Genomic DNA, 6,609 nt, shown 5'->3' on the forward strand with positions numbered 1-6,609 from the left:
ATCCTTTTAGTTTTTTCTCTACAACCATTTCTTTACAGAACAACCTTTTCCGGTAGCTTTTTGATTCTTTTAGGCTATGACCCATATATTCTACCAGAAACAACATACTCTACCTAAAAAAAAAAAAACCTCCCCAAACCCAATAACTTTACAAAGAAATAAAAGGATCTCCCTAATTCTATCAGACTTTCTATTGCCTACTAAATCAAATCCAAACTTCAGTCAGTCTTTCTGAACTTGTCTTCTGTGACTCTTCTTCATGTACCCTTTATATGCACCAGCCAAACAAGCCTTTTAACTATAAATTATACTTTAAAAATTCATTTTCAAACCTGCTTTCTTTCCCCTCCTTCTCTCCCATTTTGTTGCTAGCCAGGCTGTCTCAACTGAAATCTTATAGCTTTTGAGACCCAGCTCAAATGTTATTACTCCTCTTATGTCTTCCTACATGAATTTTCCCTCTGTAAACTCTCATGATGTGCTTTTCTTCATATCATATATGTTTACCTATTTATATTCTGTTATTAGATGATGTCTCAGAAGTCAAGGTCCTGATCTTATTCATCTTTGTTTTTTCATTGTCATATAGCACAGGGCTTTTCCCATAGAAATCAATATATGTTTTTGGAATTGTTTTAAATAATTATGAAATATCTTTTAGTTCATAAATTAGATGTTTAATAGATATTTTTATTTGACTGTTCCATTAGCATCTTAAATTAAAAATATTTAGAACTGAATTTGTCATTTTTTTCCCCCTAACAAACTTTTCATCCAGACTTTCCTATATTTGTCAGTAGCAACACCATTTACCCAGTTACCCATGCACATAACCTTGGCATCATCATTGACTTTTCTCTTTTTATTTCTCCAACATCTATTTGGGCTCCAATTAATCAAGTATTTATTCAGCACCTAATACCGCCAGGCAGTATTCTAGGTGCAGAGGATGCAAATTTAAATAATCAAACAATTCTTCCTCCAATTTCTGTCCTCTCTATTCTTATTCTTCTACTTTAGTTTAGGTTTTTATTATCTAATACTTGGACTATGTAGTGGTTTCCCTGACTTTAATCACTCTGGTCCCTCATCCTCATGATTCCACACTCTTCTGCTTGATTAATTTTTCAAATGTACAACTCTGAAATTTCAAAATTTGTTGGCATATAATTGGGCAAACTAACTCCTAATAATTGCTTTGATTTCATCTTAATTAGTGGTAAATGCACCCTTTTAATTTTTGATGCTAATGATTTGGTTTTCTTTTTAAAAATCATTAACCAATGGTTTATCAATTTTTTTCCCCCTTACATTCAATTTTGTTAGTTTCACCTTTAAATTTTAGAATTTCCAATTTAGTATTTAATTGGAGATTTAAAATTTGTTCTTTTTCTAATTTTTAAAATTGTATGTTCAATTCATTGATTCTATTCCATAATATTATTGTATTCCCAATCTGGGGTATGTATAAAATCAGAGATAGGAGATACCTGCCAAATTATTTGTGTTGGGGCATAGGAAAAACTCAGTAAATAACTATATTATCCTACTAAAATTGTCCAGAAACGGTAGTGAGTCTTCTGTTCTAAATTAAGTTTTCTTTATGAAAAAAAAATGCTCTTATTTTATTTCTGTGAGGAAGCAAGACACAGAAGATTTAAAAAAAAAGCTTCAAAGACAAGTAAAGTTCAAGTTCCACCTCTAATTCACACTAGCTATGCAAACTGAGCTAATCATTTAACCCCTCAATGTTCTGGGCAGCTCTATGAAGACCAAACCAAACAAAAAGTACCAGATTGAATTGGGAATTTCCTTACCAGGAGTTTCCTGTACTAATTAAATTTCAGATTTAATTACATCTATCCCACATCTAACCTAAACCTATCTCAACTATGTGATAATTAGATTAAATCTACACTGCCCATCTTTAGATTTAATCACCAAAGGTGAAAACATTTCCATTTTTGGATGGAAAGGATTTTGAATACAGTGCCTGCCTTCCTTCCTACTATCTTTATTTGCACCATCCTTTTTGTAATATTTTGTGCCTTTTGTAAAAATTTTTTTTCTTGAATGTATTATTGTTTTTCTACCTCATTTGCACTCATACTGCAGATCAAGGAAAGTTAAAGAAGAAATGAATCTTACTTTTTGGCAAGTAGATTATATATTTTACCTCTGTGATTCTGAAATATACACATTTTAAAACATTTTTGTTTTTCTTCCTGCAAGTGCGATATAGTATTCAATTTTTTCTCTCATTTTTTTGTATTTGAAGCACATGTCACTAGTATTAAAAGCACATTGAATTCCTGAATTTTATTTTACTATTGCCTTTTACCTTTCTAATAGAATATTTGAGTTTTTCCTTTTTTTAAATTTCTTATACTTAAAATACATATAATCAATATTAATTTTTGATTCTGTAGTAATATGTTTAAAATGTATTTGCTATAATATTAATACATACCCCAAAGCTTTAGACTATGGAATCCTGCCAATTATTGATAAATGTTATAAGATTGTGACTAATGTTTGTGCCTGATTCCAGGAGAAGGGAACAAAAGAGCCATCATATAGTGCAAGAAGCACAAGGTCATGGAGACCAACGAGTCCCATTGGGATTGATGAGAAACTGCATAGTGCCATGGAGCACAAGGTCAAAAAAACCCCATACCAATCCAAGTAGGATTGTTGAACTTTTAATGCCAATACTAAAGGACTTGAACCTAGTATGAGACTCGAAGTTCTGATGCTTGACATATGTTAAGTCGTAGGACATTTTGTACCACACTGCTAGTCAAGTACTGAAGGTTGGCCATCATTGTGGCTCCCCTATCCCTGAGAATGAAGGTAAATCATACTGGGAATGCCTCTTCCCTTTTACATAAAAATCTAGTCCTTTTTTCTCTTATGATAAGTGGTTAGTATATAAGCCTTGTCAAGACATTTGTAACCACACTGCTCATAAGTTCTTTTTGCATTTCTCTGACATTTAAGTACAACTCAATCAACGTTAAGTGGACACCTTCTTCTCGGTCTTTTTCTCTCTTTCTTTCATTGACTCTTTCCTTCCTGACCAGTCAGCTTCTGCCACTGTTTCTGCCATAATTGTTCCAAAAGCTAATGATGCTGATCCTTGGGGAAGATGCCAACTCTCTTTGAGATCTGTCAAGGCCTTGTACGAAGGAAAGCAGACAAAAACAAGAGGTGGTCCTATCTTAGATACTCTTGCCTAAGAGGTCATGAGTTCATGGTATGTGACTTAGTGTGGATGAGATCATCCCACCCATCAATTCTCTGGAGTTAAGAGACATCTTTATGCTTCAAGGCCAGAATGGGGCAGAGATTGTTCCTTAAATATATCTTGGAATTTTGACTGAATAGCCAGTTAAATGAGTCTTCATGGCTGACAGGAAGCTGTCAGAGGTTATCTATCCTTGCTCCAAAATGAAGGACAGTAACAAGGGTCCCCTAAAATGTATGTCTAGGAGTAGGCTCACCCCAAGCTTTCAAGAAATTAACTAGAGTGGTAACTGAGTATTCATCAAAGGAACTGAAAGAGCAGACCCTACATTATTAATAACTTGCATTATGTAGCACTGGAAGCTTTACAAAGTGCTCTACAAATAGTAATTCACTTTATTCTTAGGATTCTGGGAGTTAGGTGCTATTATTCTCCTCATTTTATAATAGAGGAAACTAAAGCCCTGAGAAATTAAGTGTATTGTTTAGGATCACCTAGCAAATAGGTATCTGGATCAGGATTTGAACTCAGTTCTCTACATCAGGATGAGTACTCTGTTAACCATACCACTTAGCTGTCATAGTTGGAGGGGCTTTTATAAGTCATCTAGTCCAATTTTGCTCCTTTTATAGATGAGGAGTCTGAGGCCCATAGAAATTAAGTGATTTGCCTGTGGTCACTTACTAGTAGGTGGTAGTATCTTAGCTCTGATTCAAACCCAGGTTCTCTAATTCCAAATCCAATATGCTGTATCCATTCTACTTTGCCACCTGGATTATAATTCTATGATTCTATGTAGGTGGTGTGTTTTAAAGCTTGCTTTGAAGGGGAAATAAGGTTGCTAAGAGGTAAAGTGATGAGAGTGCCTTAAATGTCTGGAGGTGGGAGATAGAAGGTTGTGTTTGGGAAAGGGAATATTAGACTAGTTTAACTGGGAATGGAGTATAAGTGAAAGAAGAGGAATACTATGAAATAAGACAGGAAAGGTATGTGGAAGCCATATTTTGGGAAGTTTTTAATGTCAGACTGAGAAGTATTTATATTTTAAGTTGTAATAGTAAGCCACCAAAAATGTTTTTATTGAATAGGGAAAACTATTGTTAGATGTGGTTCTAAAGGTTTTCCTATAGAGCTTAACTTCTGAACTAAAAAAATAAAGGGGTTAATAGTGAGACAAACCTGTCTTGTCTTTCTGCTAAAGCATCAAAGTAAGGCAAGATGTAACATATATCGTTTGAGCTCTTTTATAAGCTGTCCTGGAGATCGGTATAGAATGAAGTGTTTGCATGTGTGCAAAATGAGAAAAGAGGAAGATGACAAATATTGGAGGGACTGTGGGAAAACTGGTACACTAGTACATTGTTGGTGTATCTGTGAATTAATCTAGCCATTCTGGAAAACAATTTGGAACAATCCCCAGAAATTTACCATTCTCTGCATGACCCAGTTATACCACTACCAAACTCATACCTGAAAGAGAAAGAGGAAAAGTACTTTTATATGCAAATATTTTGATAGTAGCTCTATTTATGGTAGCCACAATTGGGAAACTAAGATATCTTCCAATTGAGAAATGGCTAAACAAATGGTGGTATATCAATATAATGGAAATATTATCATGCTATAAAAGTTATAAAATGAATAATTTCAGAGGAAATTGAGAAGACTTTTATGAGCTGACACAGAATGAAGTGAGAGAAATTGAACAATGTATGCAATGGTGACATTATAGAGAAAAACAACTTTGAAAAACTATAGGACTTCGATCAACACAGTGATAAACCATGAGTCCAAAATAAAGATTGAAGTATGCTACTCACTTCCTGACAGAATGGAAATGGATTTAAAATACAAAGAGAAATATTTTCAGGCTTGGCAAATATATAAATTAGTTTTATTGGACTGTATAAATGTGTATTGAGAAATTTTTTTAAATTGCCCAATGAGGGAGGGAAAGATGATTAAAACACTTGTTACTTGAAAAATAAATTTAAAAAAGAACAAGATACATAATGAGCACAATGATAATGCCAGCATGGAGGCTACAAAACTAGTCTAATGTAATGGTCTCCACTAGTTAAAGGAACATCTATTTTTTTCAGGAATCAAAAAGACAATTAACTTTTTTGGTGGGTAGGATAGGATGTTAGTTTTGTTTGGGTATTTGTTAGGAAGTATCTGTGATGCAAAAACAATGTTAATAAAATTAAAAAAAAAATAAAAAGAAGGGTACCATAAGATTTTTAAAAATAAAAAGTCATATCCAGTTCAGTGACTTTTGAAGTATACTTTCAAATTATTTTACAGAATGGTTGTATCAGTTTATGATTCTACTTACTCCTCTTACTACAGGATTTAGAAAAATCTGTGCATTTGTGATGTTGAGGTTAAGTGAATATTAATACTAATAGTGACATCTGGTGGTTTCTTTATGATAATGGTATTTGTAAATAATTTTTGCCTAGAAGTTGTAGGAAATTTCAATAAAAAATTATGAGAAATAGCAATTCTCAACATTTTAAATACTTATGTCTGTCAGATTCTGAAAAGCAGATGGCATATCCAAACCTTACACTTCCTATTTTATTTTGATCATTTTCTGTAGTGAGCAGTTCTCTATCAGTTTGCATTTCGTATTTTTTTGTTTCCTAAGAATTATATCTATAAGAAATCAGATTTAATATAGCAATAAATTAAAAATTTGAGGATAAAAAATAAGGAAAATGTTCAGAAAATGAATTTTATTTTTTTGTATGCCTTACAAAGAAAAAATCTTAATATTTCTGCTTAAAAACAATACCTGTGGAAGTTCATATACCTCTAACTAATTCCTACTGAGTCTGTCATTTTATTTATTAAATATTCACTAAATACCTTACTCAGCAAAAGCTTTGTACATAGTTCTGTGTTCACTCTCCTACTATCTCCCAGAAAAGAAGATGTATGATTGAATTTTGTGGTTAAAGTTTATGAGATGTTGGAGAAAGGTGAGAGAAAGTAAAGATTGTTTTGCAAATAGGAGAAACATTCTCAAGATGGATTCTTGTATTTAGCAGACCCAGGACAAGGGCTTTTCATGATTAAGGATTCTTAGTGTAGGGATTAAATTTATGGTTGGACTAAATATAGGAGAATGTGGTTGCCAATTTAAAAATAATACAGCTCAAGTCAAAATGACTCTTATCAGCTTTATTTACAAAAAGAGAAGGAAAAAGTAAAAGTAGAGAAATGTGTATGAGGGTAGAGTAAGATATCTAAACTAATACACTAAATATTTACTCCTGTCCCTGGCTTAACCCAGGAAGGACTAGTTAGCCCTCAGCCAGAGGACCCTCAGCCTGAGGGTCTGGTGTTGAATAAAA

This window comes from Gracilinanus agilis, chromosome 1 (assembly GCF_016433145.1).
Source record: "Gracilinanus agilis isolate LMUSP501 chromosome 1, AgileGrace, whole genome shotgun sequence".
NCBI classification, from domain to species: Eukaryota; Metazoa; Chordata; class Mammalia; order Didelphimorphia; family Didelphidae; genus Gracilinanus; species Gracilinanus agilis.